Source organism: Pongo abelii, chromosome 2 (genome assembly GCF_028885655.2).
Source record: "Pongo abelii isolate AG06213 chromosome 2, NHGRI_mPonAbe1-v2.0_pri, whole genome shotgun sequence".
Taxonomy (NCBI): domain Eukaryota; kingdom Metazoa; phylum Chordata; class Mammalia; order Primates; family Hominidae; genus Pongo; species Pongo abelii.
The window spans coordinates 201,870,916-201,889,369 of NC_085928.1; positions in this window are offsets into that span (position 1 = coordinate 201,870,916).

Below are 18,454 nucleotides of genomic sequence, written 5' to 3' on the forward strand. Positions count from 1 at the left end.
TGGAACCAACCCAAATGTCCAACAATGATAGACTGGATTAAGAAAATGTGGCACATCTACACCATGGAATACTATGCAGCCATAAGAAATGATGAGTTCATGTCCTTTGTAGGGACATGGATGAAATTGGAAATCATCATTCTCAGTAAACTATCGCAAGAACAAAAAACCAAACACCGCATATTCTCACTCATAGGTGGGAATTGAACAATGAGAACACATGGACACAGGAAGGGGAACATCACACTTCAGGGACTGTTGTGGGTTGGGGGGAGGGGGGAGGGATAACATAGGGAGATATACCTAATGCTAGATGACGAGTTGGTGGGTGCAGTGCACCAGCATGGCACATGTATACATATGTAACTTACCTGCACATTGGGCACATGTACCATAAAACCTAAAGTATAATAATAATAATAATAATAATAATTACAATAAAAGAAAAAAAAAGAAAAAAAAAAAAAAAAATGAGGTCATGTGCTTTGCAGAAAAATGGATGGAGCTCGAGGCCATTATCCTTAGCAAAGTAACGCAGGAACAGAAAACCAATTACCACGTGTTCTCACTTATAAGTGGGAGCTAAATGATGAGAACACATGGACACCTGGAGGGGAAAAACACGCACTGAGGCCTACCACGGGGTAGAGGTTTGGAGGAGGGAGAGGATCAGAGAAAATAACTAATGGGCACTAGGCTCAATATCTGTGTGACAAAATAATCTGTACAAAAACAAACTAACAAACAAACAAAAACTACTCATGACAGCCTGTAATCCCAGAACTCTGAGAGGCCAAGGTGGGCGGACTGCCTGAGCTCAGGAGTTTGCGACAAGCCTGGGTAACACTGTGAAATCCCATCTCTACTAAAATAGAAAATATTAGCCGGGCGTGGCAGCATGCACCTGTAGTCCCAGGTACTTGGGAGTCCGAGGCAGGAGAATCACTTGAACCCGGGAGGCGGTGGCTGCAGTGAGCCGAGATCATGCCGTCACTGCACTCCAGCCTGGGCGACAGAGCAAGACTCCGTTTCAAAAAGAAAACAACAAAAACAAAAAAACACTCACAACAGAAGTTTACCTAGATAGCAAATCTGCACATGTAGCCCTGAACTTAAAATAAAACTTAAAAAAAATTAAATAAATAAAGATTTCTGATTGAACTAAGGACACCTTAGGCCCAATTAGTATGAGAAAAACAATTTTTGATGTTCAAATTTGACTAGAAATTCCCATATATTATAGTTACAAGTAATGTGACTATAATAGATAAATTTAAAAGGATATAAATTGACTGTTTACAGATAAACAAAAACCAGCAAGCATGAGAAGAGGTACCCAAAATCAATAGTGACCACAAATTAAATACAAATACAAATTAAATACAAATTAAATATAAATACAAATTAATACAAATTAAATTAAACAAATTAAAAATACAAATACAAATTAAACTATAAATACAAATTAAATACAAATTAAAACTATAATAAGATGTCATTTTACCACTATTAGACTGATACAAATTAGAATGCTGGATAATATCAGTATTGCTAGAAGGAGAGGATCCTCCATCCATTGTTGGCAAGATTAGAAAATGGTGAGTTCTGGTGAGTAATCCTGTACCACTTAGGCAAATTAGGCATGGGAATAACTTTTGACAAAGCAATTCTTTTTTTGAGTACATATCCTGTGAGAGTTAATTTAAAATGTCAACCTAAGGAATATCCACATAACTTGTAAGTATCATTTCTGTTTATGTCTGTGATGGTGTTTCTGGAAGAGACTGGCATTTGAATTAGTAGACTGAGTAAGGAAGATCTACCCTCACCCAAAGTAGATCAGGAGCCATTTAATTGGCTGAAGGCCTGGCTAGAACAAAGAGGCAGAAGAAAAGTGAATTTGCTCTCATCCTCTCTTTCTTGGAGCTGGAACACTCTTTTTCTCCTTTCTTTGAGCATCAGAACTTCTGGTTCTCCAGCCTTTGGACTCAAGGACTTGCACCAGCAACTTCCTGAGTTCTCATGCCTTATGCCTCAGACTGAGAATTATATAATCAGCTTCACTGATTCTGAGGCTTTCAGCCTTAGACTAGACCAGGTTACTTTGCTGGTTCTCTAGCTTGCAAAGCCTGTTGTGAGACTTCTCAGCCTCCATAATTGTGTGAGGCAATTTCCCTAATAAGTCCTTTCTCATCTATCTATCTATCTATCTATCTATCTATCTATCTATCTATCTCTGTATCTACAGATACTCCCTATTGGTTCTCTCTCTAAAGCACCCTGACCAATACACATCTAAATAAATTCTCACATAGGTCCAAAAAGGGACACATATAAAAATGTTTTTCATGGCTTATTTGCAGTGGTGATATGAGGGAGCAGGAAGGGTGGATGTTTGAGGCAATCCTGTTGCCCATCATTCAGGGACCAGATAGGTAAAGCATGGTAGATATCCACCATGGAGTATTATGCAGCAGTTAAGAGCAAAGGATTAGATGTATACATAATATAACAAATGGATATTAGAATCGTTAAGCTTGAAAAAAATTAAGAACTATAATATACAATCCAATAACACTTAACATATGCTTTTCAAGAATAAAAAGAAAAAGATTCACATGAAACATGGTTGCCTATGGGGTAGGGTAAGAGTACATCAATTACGAGGATAGAGGGAATAATTAAATGGATGAATCATGGTAAAAATCAGTGATGGAAAGATGCTACAAACTGAATAGGGTAATTGACCCAACCCTTGGTAGTTACAGTTTCCAAAAAAGAAACCAAAACCCCTTTTCTGTTCATTCCTTTGAAATCACAAGAATTAGTTCCATCTTCCATACAATTATTCTATAAGTATTTGCTTTTCTCTTCTTCTGATTACACAATTATAATTGTTTCAACTCCCATGACATGGTTTCTAGACTATTTACTATTCTGTGAGGTCCTCTTTGGCACCCAGAACTGTATATAACTTCCAGATGTGGTCTGACCATCAGAAACCCTTTATATCTGATTAGGCAAGAGTTCTGGCTCTTTGGGGGACATATACCATGGTTTATTCAACTCTTCTATGTTTTCTTTCTTTCTTTCATTATTACTTATTTTCTCTATTTTATCTTCAATACAAATTATTTATTTACTTCTACATGTTTTTCCACACTTTCTGTCTTATACTCTTATGCTAGATGTTGTGCCAGGTTCTGGAGCTTTAGAAATGATCAAGGTGCAGTCTTTGTCCTGAATGTATTGCAGAAGGTGTTTCTTCTGAAGGTATGCAAGAATTAGACATATTTGGCCTTAATTGACGATTCTGATTTCTTATTTTCACTAAGAAATTACAGCAGTATCATTTCTCACCCCTACTGTTATTTCTAGTCAGTCATTATTCTTTTTGAAATCGATAGTCCTCTCTGAAGGGACATTCTTCTTGATATGAAAACAAATGCATCTCTACTCCTTTTGAAAATGTTAAGATTTATCTCTAGAAAGTTATCTGCTGATAGCATTTCAATGTGCTAGAGAGGTTTTCTAACCCAGAAACTATTGGATTTTCAATTCCCAGTATTTTATGTGTTAAGGAAAACAATTCCATAAAGATTTAGGAGAAAAGAAGATAATTCATAATTTTGTGAATTGCTTAATTCAGGCCCTGAGTCTTAGATGCTGGGACAGGAAAATGCTTCAGATGTAGTTCACAGATATCATTAAAAAATATGATGACTAAGACAATTCTTTTTTAATTTGATAAACCATAGTTTGTACATATTTCCCTCCCAAAGCCAATTTTGTGTATATAAAAAGGCAAGCATATAAAAGCTTGTATAGACATGAACAGACACATTGAGACTGCCTTGATTTCCCATCCAACTGTCTGAACTTAGGTAGAGTGAAACTTTACCTTCTTCACTCCCTTCTCTAAGAAGAAGGAGGTGCCTCTCTTTATTTTAAAGGTGAGTTTAAGGCAGCAGCAGTGGCTCACACCTATAATCCCGGAAATCTGAGACCAGCCTGTGCAACATAGTGAGACCATGTCTCTATAATTAAAAAAAAAAAAAAAAGAATAAAAAGTTAGCACTGTTCACAACGACAAAGACATGGAATCAACCTAAATGTGTAGCCTGGATAAAGAAAATGTGGTAGACACACACCATGAAATACTATGCAGCCATACAAAAAAATCATATCCTTTTCATCAAGGACACGGATGCAGCTGGAGGCCATTATCCTTAGCAAACTAATGCAGGAATAGAAACCAAATACCTCATGTTCTCACATATAAGTAGGAGCTAAATGATGACAATACATGGGCACAAAGTGGGGAACAACAGACACTAGGGACTCCTTGAGTGTGGAGGATGGAAGGAGAAAGAGGATTCAAAACCTACCTGTCAGGTACTTATTACCTGGATAATGAAATAATTCACACACCAAATCCACATGTCACACAATTTACTTATATTAAAAAACCTGCACGTGTTCCCCTAAACCTAAAATAAAAGGTAAAAAACATAATAAATGTGAATTTTAAACACCTGAATGTCAACCTTTCTTAACATTGCACAATTCTTATTCCACTTATTATTTCCTCCCTCTTCTTTACCTCCCAATTCTTTCTCCATTTTTTTCTTTGACTATATCACTCCTCAAGTTTTTTTCTTCTTCACCCAGAAAACTGATAAGCTCTTTGAACCTACATCCTTCTCTGCATATAATAAGCATATTTTTCTTTCTCTTGCCATCCGTGCTTGCAGATTGCATTTCTAAAAATCTTTTCTCCCAATCATTCCGTAGCCCACTGGTAGTTGTGCCAGAACCACTCCATTGAAACAAATAGTTTCCATTGCATCAACAAAGGCATCCCAAGTACTAATTTCAATGAATACTCTATAACATTTGTCTAAATTGGCAGTAGTATTGACCAATCTTTCCTTCCTAAAACTTATTTCTTCCATTGAGATCATTAACACTCAGTTTCTTTCTTAACTATTCCCTCTAAGACTCCGTCACTAATTTTTCTTACTCTGCCCACCCTTGGTATCCTTCAGAGGTATTTTCCATTTTCTGTGCTCTTCTCACTTCTCCCACTTCATAGTTTTAATTAGAATCTATATATAAATGAATCCCAAATCTATAAATTCAGACTGAATAGTTCTCCAAGCTCCATACAATTATACCTTAACTGCCTATCTGGATTGCCTACTGGGTATTTATTTATTTAATTTTTAATTTTTTAAAAATTTACTTATTTTAAATTGACAGATAAAATTGTATTTATCATGCAAAAACATGATGTTTTTAAGTATATATACATTGTGAAATGGCTAAATCTAGCTAATTAATATATGCATTATCTCATATGGTTATCTTTTTTTCCAATATTTATTTTAGGTTCAGTGGGTACATGTGCAAGTTTGTTACCTGGGTAAATTGCATGTTGCTGCCATTTTGTGTACAGATTATTTCGTCACCCAGGTAATGAGCACAGGACTTGATGGGCATTTTTTCAATCCTCACCCTCCTCCCACAGTCCACTCTCAAGTAGTCCTTGGTATCTATTGTTCCCTTCTTTGTGTCCATGTGTACTCAATTTTTAGTTCCCACTTGTAAGAGAAAACGTGGTATTTGGTTTTCTGTCCTTCTGTTAATTTGCTTAGGATAATGGCCTCTTGCTTCATCCATGTTGCTGCAAAGGATATAATTGTGTTCTTTTTTACGGCTGCACAGTATTCCATGGTGTATATGTGCCACATTTTCTTTATCCAGTCTACTACTGATGAGCAACTAGGTTTATTCCATGTCTTTGCTATTGTGAATAGTGCTGCAATAAACATAAAAAAAAGAATAAAAATAAAATAAAATAAAAATAAGAAATAAATAAAAAAGTAAAAAATACATACATGTGTATTTATGGTAGAATAATTTATATTCCTTTGGGTATATAACCAGTAATGGGATTGCTGGGTCAAATCATAATTTATTTTAAATTCTTTGAGAAAACTTCAAACTGCTTTCCACAGTGGCTGAACTAATTTCCATTCTTACCAACAGTGTATAAGCATTCCCTTTTCTCTGCCACCTTGATAGTGTCTGTTATTTTCTGACTTTTTAATAATAGCCATTGTGACTGGTATCAGATGATATCTCATTGTGGTTTGATTTACATTTCTCTAATGATTGGTGATGTTGAGCATTTTTTCATATGCTTGTTGGCCATATGTATGTCTGCTTTTGAGAAGTGCCTGTTCATGTCCTTTGCCCAATTTTTAGTTGAGTTGCTTTTTTGCATGTTAATTTGTTTAAAACTTCCTTATAGATTCTGAATATTAGACCTTTTTTGAATGAATAGTTTGCAAATATTTTGGCCTATTCTGTAGTTTCTCTGTTTACGGTGTTGATAGTTTATTTTGCTGGGCAGAAGTTCTTTAGATTAATTAGGTCTCACTTGTCAATTTTTGTTTTTGTAAAAATTGCTTTTGGAGTCTTTGCCATGAAACCTTTGCCAGGAACTATATCCAATGTCCAGAATGGTATCATTTTGTGGTAAGAATTTTTAAGAACCACTCAGCATTTTTCAAGAATACAGTATATTATCATTAACTATAGTGACCACACTGTACAATAGCTCTCTTGAACTTATTCCTTCTAGCTAACTGCAATTTTGTATCCTTTGATCAACTTCTCCACATCCCCCTCCTCCCATACCATCCCAGACTCTGATAACCACCATTCTACTACTCTCTATTTCTGTGAGATCAACTATTTTTAGATTTCACGTGTGAGTGAGATCATATGGCATTTGTCTTCCTGTGCCTGGCTTGTTTCACTTAACATGCCCTCCAGGTTCATCCATGTTGTTGCAAAGGACAGGATTTTCTTCTTTTTTTCTGGCCTAATGGTATTCCATTGTGTAAATATACCACATTTTCTCTATCCATTCATCCATTATGGATACTTAGGGTGATTATATATCTTGCCTATTGTGAGGAGTGCTGTGCTGCAATAAACATGAGAGGGCAGATATCTCTTCAACATACTGATTTATTTATAAAATAAGTAAATAAATGTATGTATGTATACACACACACACACACACACACACACACAACTAACATAGCAACTGCACCCAGTTGCTGGATCATATGGTAGTTCTACTTTTAATTTATTGAGACACATCCATACTGTTTTCCATAATGGCTGTACTAATTTATATTCCCGCAGTGTCCAAAATATATAGGGAGCTCAAACAACTTGATTATCTACTGGATATTTCTACCTGAACTCCAAAGGCATATCCCTGTTAGAATGTTCAAATTATCAATAGACCTTTTGTCCTATTTTAAAATTAATTTTCCACCATAATTTCCATATGAATTATTAGTACCACCTACTACTTCAAACATGAAACCTGGAAATTATCCTTTACTATTTAATCTTTCCTCCCTCAACTCTCATATCCAAACATTTCTCACATTTGTCAATTTTATTTTCCCAATTTCTCTTTGATATATTTCTCTCCATTTCTACCACCTCCACCTTAGCTCACAATTTCTTATTTCTCTAGAAATTTATCTGTAACACACTGTTTAACACATTGCAGTTTTGTGTTTAAGTACCTTTATTGGTGCACCTTGGCCTCGTGCTGCCATTAGAGATGAGTTTCTCAATATCCTTGGAAAAATAACTCCCAGATCTTCTTTCTCATTCCAAATATTGCCAAAGTCTTAGCAGGCTTGTTGCCAGAATCAACTCCTTTTCATCAATAATATTGAGTGTTACATAAAGATATATAGCATATAAATACTATATGTGATTACCAGATTTTCAAAAGTTACATTCAGACTTTGGGAGGCCAAGGTGGGTGGATCACGAAGTCAGGAGATCCAGATCATCCTGGCTAACACGATGAAACCCTGTCTCTACTAAAAAATACAAAAAAAATTAGCTGGGCGTGGTAGTGGGCGCCTGTAGTCCCAGCTACTCGAGAGGCTGAGGCAGGAGAATGGCGGGAACCTGGGGGGCGGAGCTTGCAGTGAGCTGAGATCACACCACTGCACTCCAGCCTGGGAGACAGAGCAAGACTCCGTCTCAAAAAAAAAAAAAACAGTTACATTCAGACATGCTAAATTCACAGTTCTGATTATGTCTGCATTAATATTTCAATGATGTATTTATATTCAGCTTGTGTCTTTTGGGGGTACAATGAAAGAATGTTTTGGTACGTTAATTGCTTTCTACCTCAGAAGCTGATCTCCCTAATCTTATCTAAGGGTACAATTTGAGATCACTTCCACAGAGAGTGTAGCAATAGAGTGACAGGGACAGTGGCAGTCCTTGACAGAAGGCAAATCTTCTCTTGGCTTCTGAGATGCATGTTCTAGAAAACAGCGGGCTGTTGCTCTGACACAGACAATCCCACATTATCATTTATTCACAAAAATACTATCCATGACGGGAATAAACTGTAAAAAGAACTAATTACAATTGTGAGGCCACATTCTTAAGACAATTAGCACATCACGGGGGTGTATATTTTACTCCAAATACCAGATGGGCTAATGTGAGAAGCTTTGCATTTTGAGGAAATGGCAAAAGGCCTAAGAGTGAGAAACTGTCACTTTAAATTGCTTTTCTTTAGAAGAAAGTGTGAGAGGAAAAAGAAAACGTGAATATAAACAAGCAAAGTCTAATGGGATCTCTGGGCAGATAATTTTAACAGGTAATAAGAAAGGAAAAATGAGAAAATCCTCAGTTTATTTCAACCTAGTCATAGCAACACTTCTTTACTGAGATTCCAACTATAAAAGTAATAATATGAATTTGGGAAATTATAAATATATAAAACACTGATTTTTTACACCTTGTCATTCTCACAGCAAATGCGTAGACAATGCATATATTAGTTATTCTTGTATTCAAAGGGAGAAATGGAATCTCAGAGAGATTGAGTGCCTTGATGAAAGTCAAACAGCTTGTAAGCGGTAGGACTACAACTCAATTTCAGACCTTCTGACTCCAAATTCCAGGCCCTCATTCTTTCTATTGAGTGACAGAATCTGAGTAACAATTCTGCTCTAGGCTTTGAACTCTAAGAGAAAATTTAGCTTCATAAATATTCTTCACTCCAAAGAACAGCAAAGGTCAGCTTACTCAGTGTGTTCTGTTGATCTGACCTGTCAGCATATTGCCTCAGTGCTTCCAAGTCTAAGGAAGCTTAACCATAAATAAATAACACCTTAAACAAGGCTTACCCAAGGATGGCTTCTCCAGAACTCTAATGATGCTGATGCAGACAGTTATGGAAGAAGCTCCTGCCTTGTTGCAATGATGTTCTCATTTAGTCTTATTAAAATAAATCTCCATAATTTATTTTAAATAATTTATGTCTCAAAGGCACCAACAGAGGAGAACGATTTATGTGCGGCTCTGAAAAAGTTCGCAGCAACTGCTTCTTTTTCTTTCTTTTTAAAGAAGCTGCTTATTTATTTAATCTGTTTTGGTTGAATAACATTATTGAATTTGAACTTTCAGGTGCTCTTCATTTCATCAGTCTCTAGACCCTGTAAAATTAACTAGTGACAAAATGTTCCTTTTTTTTTTTTTTTTTTTTTTTTTTTTTTTTTTTTTTACTAGTGCATTAGCCCTGAGAGGCAAGGCAAGAAGCCCCCAAATCAAAATGGGCTATCTGGATAGCTAAACTTATTATACTCATTTACAACTCACTGACTGTTTTTGTTCCAATTTCTCTGGCTAACATTCCTTTCCCCCATTTCAAATGCTACACTTAGTGGAAAATTTGCCAAAATTGCTACCTTCCTTTTGAAGCACTCCCATATTTCTCTTGCTGTGAGTCATAATTCTCAGCTCTACACTCCCACACTAAGCATATTCTCTGTATAAGAATATGCTTAAAATATTCTATTGTACAATATTGTACAATGTTGTATAATACGTATTGTATAATATTGTTACTTGGGTCTGTCTTTTCCTCTATTACATTGATTGAATTGTGTTTGTACCTAGTAATCAATCCAGCGTCGCGTAAATGGTTGATTCTCAATAAATGCCAATTGTATGAATAAAACGGAGAAATGATGCCATATTTCTGAAAGATAGGTCTACTGCCTTGAATCTCAACTAGCCTAATTGATTTTTCTGTTTTTAGAGACGCAATTCGTAAGAGATTAATGGCAATGATAATGAGCGCCTTCTTGAATGGTAGAGGTGTGGTTTTACATTCATTAACTCCCTTGCCTTCCATTATAGAGGACTGCACATTTAGAAAGACGTAAATAGGAGGCAAAGGTATTTGGCTAATGCTGGAAGCACAAATTCACTTCCTGAAACTTTCTTTGTTGCGTGACACCCTCCAGGAAATAAACTACTTACGCTTTCCCCAACCTACCATGTCTATTCACAGCTTTGTCATTTGTATATGCCATTCACTCTGGGTGATGTTTCCTTTCCTCCGCTATCCAGTGATTTTTGTATTTTAAGACTCAGCTCCTATGTCACCCCCATGCAAATTCCTCCCCAATTCCCTAGAATTAAAGATTTGTATCTTTTTTAATGCTGTCAGAGCACTCTGGAGTTACCTCTATTAGAAAACCATTACCCTGTTTTGTACTTTGTGGTTTGCATACCTGTGTCTTTCCTTAGACTACGAGTTTCCCTGAGAGAGCAACCATGTTTTCTTTCTCTTTCAGTCTACAAAGATATCTCTGCCTTTATCTTCAAATATAAGGTGTAAACTGTCACAGTTTTTGGATAGTCATAAACTGAGAAAGCATAGGACCAGAGACATAATTAATACTTAGTAACTACTTAATGAATTAGTGATTTTTATTAAGATAAATTATTAATCAGCTCTATATGGGAAGCACCTTACTAAGTACTGATAGAGAATAAAAAATGACTCAAATAAGGCCAACTGATGTAAAATCACCCAGTAGGAGACCAGACCAAGGGACATGAGTATGGAAAGAATAATTGGAGCAGGAATCTGAGCTGTGTCTCAAAAGATGAGACTTTCCATGGGTGGAGAAGGAGTGGGGTTGGGGCGGGAGAGACAACGCTATTCCAGGATGTGAAAACAGCAGGATATCATAGGATGCTTTCCTGAATTGAGTTAAAGATAAACTCTATTAAATGTAAACAAAGCTGCATGACTTTAGAGGAAACAATGCATACTGTATTAAAGTAGATTAAAACTAGAGACAGCCCTCTGAGAGCCAAAATGTGTTTAGTGCAGTTTGAAATTAACTTAGTATACAAAAATTCAGACAAATTGTCAGAGAAGACAGAATAACATTGGACTGGCATGCTTTAACCTTTCTTACTTAAAACAAATAGCTGGGCATACAATCACCCTTTTGCATTAACTTACGTTATTGAGAGTCATTATTAGAGCTTCAATTGAACACCAGCATTGGGAACTGTGATGCAAGCTTGACTTGACATTTTTTTAAGTCATCCTGCCTGTAAAGGGCAGGATGGCGCTTTCCCTTTGCTCTGCTCTTTAAGATGAGTTGAGATCCTTCAACACGGTGATGAACACCTCTCTGGTTTCCTAGAGAAGCCTAAGACCATGCCATGACCAGGATGCATCAGAAAATGTAGGTCAACCTATGCTGAGTAAAAGAATGTTTTCAGTGAGCTACACAAGAAAGACTGGCCTGCTTTCTGTGTCATCTTCAGAAGGCCCTGCCCAAGTGCTTTCATGAAAATGGCATTAAAAGGCTCATAAAGATACTGTGGTGAAGTGATCTCTAGCACTTTCACTGAAATTCTGTTACTTGAAGATTTCCAGGTAATCAAAAGACACAGAAGATGTGTGAAAAGAAAAAACAGGGCAGGGAGGGACTATGAAGATGGGGTTGGGTGTTTGATAATTGGAACATGAATGTATCAAAAATGACTGGCGTACTGTTTGGCAGTGATCACTGGAGAGACTGCAGAGAAGGTTCTGGACCATGCAGATAGACACTGTAGAACTTCAGAACATTCATCATGGAGAATATGTGAGGACAAGGGCGGGGGTCAGAGGAATAACTGAGATTGGGGCATCAGAGGAAGACAGCAGCAATGGCTGGGTGGAGAGGCAACCAGAAGCTGTTCCCTTGGAGAGCCAGTCTCAACTGCTGTGCTCAAGCACACTTGTGATGTGGCAAGATTTGTTACCAATAAAATATAATACTTATTAAATGACTAATTTTGTAAATAGATTAGTCCATTCTCATGCTGCTAATAAAGACATACCCAAGATTGGGTAATTTATAAAGGAAGGAGGTTTAATAGACTCACATTTGCACATGGCTGGGGAAGCCTCACAATCATGGCAGAAGGCAAAGGAGGAGCAAAGTCATGTCTTACATGGCAGCAGGCAAGAGAGAGTGTGCAGGGGAACTCACATTTATAAAACCATCAGATCTCATGAGACTTATTCACTACCATGAGAACAGTATGGTGGAAACTGCCCCTATGATTCAATTAGCTCTACCTGGCCCCACCCTTGACACCTGGTGATTATTAAAATTCAAGGTGAGATTTGGGTGGGGACACAGTCAAACCATATCAGTAAATAAAATAGAAATAATATTATTCTTGAAATAACATGACCCTCAAAAAGATCCATTCCAGTAGAGTTTCTAGAATGGAAGTGAGGCTATGAACTTATCTGAACTACAGGGAAACAGTTTCTAGTTGCCTCTCCACCTAGCCATTGAACTACAGCTTGTATCTGTATCAGTGGTTCCCAAAGTGAAATCTGACCAGAGGCATCAGCATTGCCTGGGACCTTGTTAGCAACACAAACCAAATGAATCAAAACTTTAGGGGTGGGGCCAACAATCTTTGTTGTAACAAATCCTACAAGTGATCTTGATCACACTAAAGATTTTAAGGAACACTATAAGTCTGTAATGACTGCCTAATGTGGATGAACTTTTAATATTTACACATTTACAAAGTGTTTTTATGAATTCATTCCCAAAACTGAAATATAAAACACTATTAGTTTTATTTCTCTGAAAAATTGGCTTGTTTTTCTTAAAACTCTGAATATTAAGAGGAGGGACATAGCAATCATGATTTTCTTGGACAATTATCAACTCTCACACTGAAAACTAGAAAGACAATTTGCCATTAATACTTCTGATGGCATTAGAGGCCCAGGTTTTATAGTCAGCTCCTTAATCAACTCCAGAGACCCAGCAACTAGATGGCCAGTGAAAGATCCGATGAATAAAAAGTTATGCTTTTTGAATGTGAAACTTCCATTTAATATTTTTTAAAACCATCTGCTTAAAAAATTATTTATGGCAAACCTGAGACGTATTTCAATTGTAAAAACAATTTTTTCCCTATTCAAGTAAGTGCCTAAGAACAAAGTCTGATGACAAAAACTGAAAAATACTATCGCCTAAAAAAAAAACAGAACTGGCAAACATAACTCTGGTTGTGTAAGCAATAATACAAGATAGCAAACACACTTAAAACGTCACAAAGCTTTCCTGTGGGTATACTGTGCTAAATGAAGTCAAAGGCTAAATGAATCAGGTCCCCAAAGTTCCACATTACTGAGAAACCTGCAGTGTATCACTCCAGTGCAAAAATGATTATTTTAAAATTTGCCTATTGAACCTCTCCTGACTGTATCCACGTTAATCCCATTACAGTTCATAGATGTTACACATACAATCAGTGAGACATGAAGCCCCCTAATGTTTCTCTAATGAGCTCTGACTCAGCAGATAGAGACTAATAATTACACAGCACAGAATCTATTAGATTGCTTTCTTAGTTTATGACTATCTGAAAACTGTGTGTTACATTACTCCTGTTTGAAGTTGAGGGCAGGAATATCTTTGCAGACTGACATTTAAACATGGAGCTAAATTCTTGGCCTACTTATGGTGAAAAGATATGTATAGATAATTCCTCCAAAAGAAAAAAAAAGTAAGTCAATATTTAAAGTATAATTAAATGAAATTTTAAAAATAATAGGGTCCTTTGAATAACAGAAAAACGTGTTAAGATCAAATACAGTTAAGGCTACAAAGATACGATTGCGTTTTGTGTATGTAAATTTGATAGAAATCCAGCTTTATTTATGGAGAATATTCCGGTAATATTACAGTGAAAGCTGCAAAATATTTTACCTTTTCTATCTAGAAATTCTTTATCAGTCATTTGTCCTAAAGAAATAATTCAAAAAGTAAAAATTATACAGATAAATATATAGCTTTTCTGCTAGAAATTCTTCATGCAGCTAGATAATTTTCTATTCTACACTTCTGTTGAAGTACAATTGAGAAAAGCAGAAAAGTTGTGAGTATAAACTGCAATTAATTTTTTATAAGCTGGAAACAGCTACATAATCATAATGAACACTCATATTAAGACACACAATATTATAAGCACCAGAGAAGCCTCTTTCATTCCCCCTTCCAGTGACTTCACCACACACAATTAACAACTATCCTGACTTCCAACAAGGATAAGTTATGCCTGTTTTCAATTTTGTGTAAAGGAAAGCGTTAAGTACGTACTCTTTTAAATTTGGCTTCTTCTTTTTTTTTTTTTTTTTTTGAGACAGAGTCTTGCTCTGTTGCCTAGGCTGGAGTGCAGTGGCACGAGCTTGGCTCACTGCAACCTCTGACTGCTGGGTTCAAGCAATTCTCCTGTCTCAACTTCCCGAGTAGCTGGGATTACAGACATGCGCCACCACGCCTGGCTAATTTTTTGTATTTTTAGAGTAGAGATGGAGTTTCACCATGCTGGTCAAGCTGGTCTTGAACTCCTAACCTCAGGTGATCCACACACCTCAGCCTCCCAAAGTGCTGGGATTACAAGCGTGAGCCATCACGCCGGGCCAAATTTGGCTTCTTTTGCTTCACATTTTATTTGTGAGAACCATGTGTGTTATATGTAATTAAGATTTGTCATTTTCATCACTGTATAGTATTCCATCTATACAACAATGTAGATGGCTAGTTCAATAAGGAGCACTGTAATAAGTATTCATGTACATTTTAAAAGTTAACATAAACATGCATTTACATTGGTTACATGCCTAGACATGGAATTCTTGGATTATATGGTGTCAGTTTTCCAAAGTGCTTACATTTATACTTCTACTCAGTAGTGGATAGGATTTCCCATTGTTCCTAACTAAGGTAAATCTCAGTACTTTTTTTTTGTATTAATCCATTTTGGCAGCTGTGATTGGCATAGCATTTTAGTTTTAACTTGTATTTCTCTTATGACTAAATGTTGAGCAACTTTTTGTTTGTCTGTCTTCTATTGTAATGTGCCTTCTCAGGTCTTTCCTCATTTTTCTGTTAGCTTCTATGCATTTTATCATTGTTTTGTTTTATATAGTCTAGATATAAGATTTTGTCACATATATGTGTATTGCAAATGTTTTCCACACCTTGTGTCTTTCTTTCTCATTCTCTTAAAGCTCTATTTGAATGAATGTATGCTCTTAATCTTAATTTGTCCTATTCATCTAATTTTTTGGCTACCAATTTTTGTATGTCCTATTGATGAAAGCCTATCTTAAATCATCAAAAAATTCAAAGTTTTTTTTTTGCTTCTTTCTAAAAGTGTTGTTGTTTATATTTTATATTTAAATTGTCTATATTTTATAGTTAGATCTATCACAACTTAATATCTGTGTATGGGATGGGGTATCTAATTTGTCAATACTGTTTGCCGAGAAGAATCTCTCTGCCCCCACTGTGTTGTAGTGTCACCTTCATCATAAATCAGGTGACCGTATATATGTAAAATATATTAATTACACTATAATACATATATAATATATACTATACAATATTATATACAATATATAATTAATATCTTATATCAATATAATTAACATATTTTAATGTAAATCTACATATTATTAAAATATAAAATATATATGTATTCATATATACAATATAATTAATCTATAATATATAATAACATAATATACAAATATACATTAACATTCATACATAAGATTCTGGACTCTATTCTATTACTATAACTTTATAATTAGTATTGATATCCATTAGTGCTAATTCTCCGAATCTGTTTTTCTTAAAAATTGCCTTACAAATCTTTGTCATTTATGATTTCATAAAAATTTTAAAACCAGCTTTTAATCACCCTCCCCCCTAACTAAAAATTAATTTCTAAGATTCTATGTTTCTGATTGATATTTCATTTTTCATATATAGATCAATTTGTGGGGATTTGATATTTTTATAAATTATGTCTTCCAATCTTTGAACGTGAAATTTCACTATATTTCTTTAGGACTCCTTTAATTTTTGTCTCCACTATTTTGTAGTTTTCTGGTAAAAATCTTATATTTATCCTTTTATAAATAGTATCAATTTCTTAATTTTTAAAAATATTTGCCACTGTATTTAAATGCAATTAACTTCACTTGACTTTGTGTCCAGGAACCTTACTGAATTTATTCATTAATTTAAATACTTAGTTTGTAGACTGTTTAGAGTTTATACATACAAAATATGTCATGTGTAAATAATGACAATATTTTCCTCTTTTTTAATGTTTATGCCTTTTATTTCCTTTTCTGGTTGTAGTCATTAGAACATCCAGCCAAGTGTTAAAAAGTGGTGTTTATCACAGACATTACTGTTTTAGAAGAAAAGCTTTCAAAAATTCACCGTTAATATGATACCTGTCACATATTTTAAAGATTTCCAGGCAGGTGAGGTGGCTCACGCGTGTAATCCCAGCACTCTAGGAGCTCAAGGCGGGTGGATCACCTGAGGTCAGGAGTTTGAGACCAGCCTGGCCAACATGGTGAAACCCCGTCTCTACTAAAAGTAAAAAAAATTAGCTGGGAGGCTGAAGCAGGAGAATTGCTTAAACCCAGGATGTGGAGATTGCAGTGAGCAGAGATCGTGCCACTGCACTCCAGCCTGGGTGACAGAGCGAGACTCTGTCTAAAACAACAACAACGACAACAACAAAAACTAAAAAACTTAAAATGCACTGAAGCAACAAGAGTGAAATTCCATCCCCCCCAAAAAAAAAAGATTTCCTTTAACAGATTTATGAAATTGGTTTTTATTTTTAATTAGCCAAAGATATTTACCATTATTGCAAATATTAACTCCAAATAATATGATACTTTGGAGGTTAAAATGTGTCATATAACCATTCCTTTGGTATGTTTCCGGGTCTGTAAAAAAACAAAAAGAAAGAAAACCTAAAGTGAACAAAATGTGTAAATTTATGTATGACATTATGAATGTAAGACTTTTTTTATACTCTCATCATTAATATCTCTTAGCCTAGAAAGAATTTCTATTTATTTCCAGAGCAATAATTAGTTAACTTTAAATGTGCTAAAGTGTTGTTTTCTTCATAGTTTTTTATTCTTATTAATTATAATGTTTAAGTATTTATTTCAAATCTTTCAGTTTTATCAGCATTCAAATGAGAATCCTCATAGATTCTTTTCCACAGAATATAATAGCAAAATTGATTTTTCCTATAAGTGTGGCAAATGTACATGAAGAAAGTAAAGGAAAATCTATCCATCTAAGACATTCTGCCAAAATTCTGAAGAACAAGAAACAACATGTTTCATTATAGGCATTTTTAAACATTAGATTTAAATAAACAGACTATTTTTGCCTCACAGATATAATCTAAATTAATTACTGCCATGTAATTTTGGACTTTTTTTTTTTCTTTATAGCACAGGTACTTCTTGGCAATATTGCAGGTTTGGTTCCAGACCACTGCATTAAAGCAAATATTGCAATAAAGTGAGTCACAAGGATTTTTTTGGTTTCCCCATGCCTAAAAAGTCATACTAGCACTATACTGAAATCTATTAAGTATGCATTAGCATTATGTCTAAAAACCAATCTACATATCTTAATTTAAAAAAAATTATTGCTAAAAAATGCCAGTGATCAACTGAGCCTAGAGCAAATCATAATCTGTGTTGGTTGAAGGTCTTGCCTCGACGTTAATGGCTGCTGACTGATCAGGGTGCTGAAAGCTGGAGCGGCTGTTGGAATTTCTTAAAATAAGACAGTGAAGTCTGCCATATCCTTTGACTCTTTGAAAAGGATTTCTCTATAATATGTGATGCTATTTAATAGCATTTCACTCACAGTAAAACTTCTTTCAAAACTTGAATCAATCTCCTTAAACCCTGCTGCTGCTTTATCAACTAAGTTTATGTAATATTCTAAATTCTTTGTTGTCACTTCAACAGGGTTTGCAGCATCTTCACCAGAAGTAGATTCCATCTCAAAACTACTTTCTTTGCCCATCCGTAAGAAGCAACTCCTCATCCATTCAAGTTTGATCATGAGATTGTAGCAATTCAGCCACATCTTCAGCCTCCACTTCCAATTGTGGTATGTGTTGCTTCAGTAGAAGCACTAGCTAACAGTTCATGTCCTGAGTT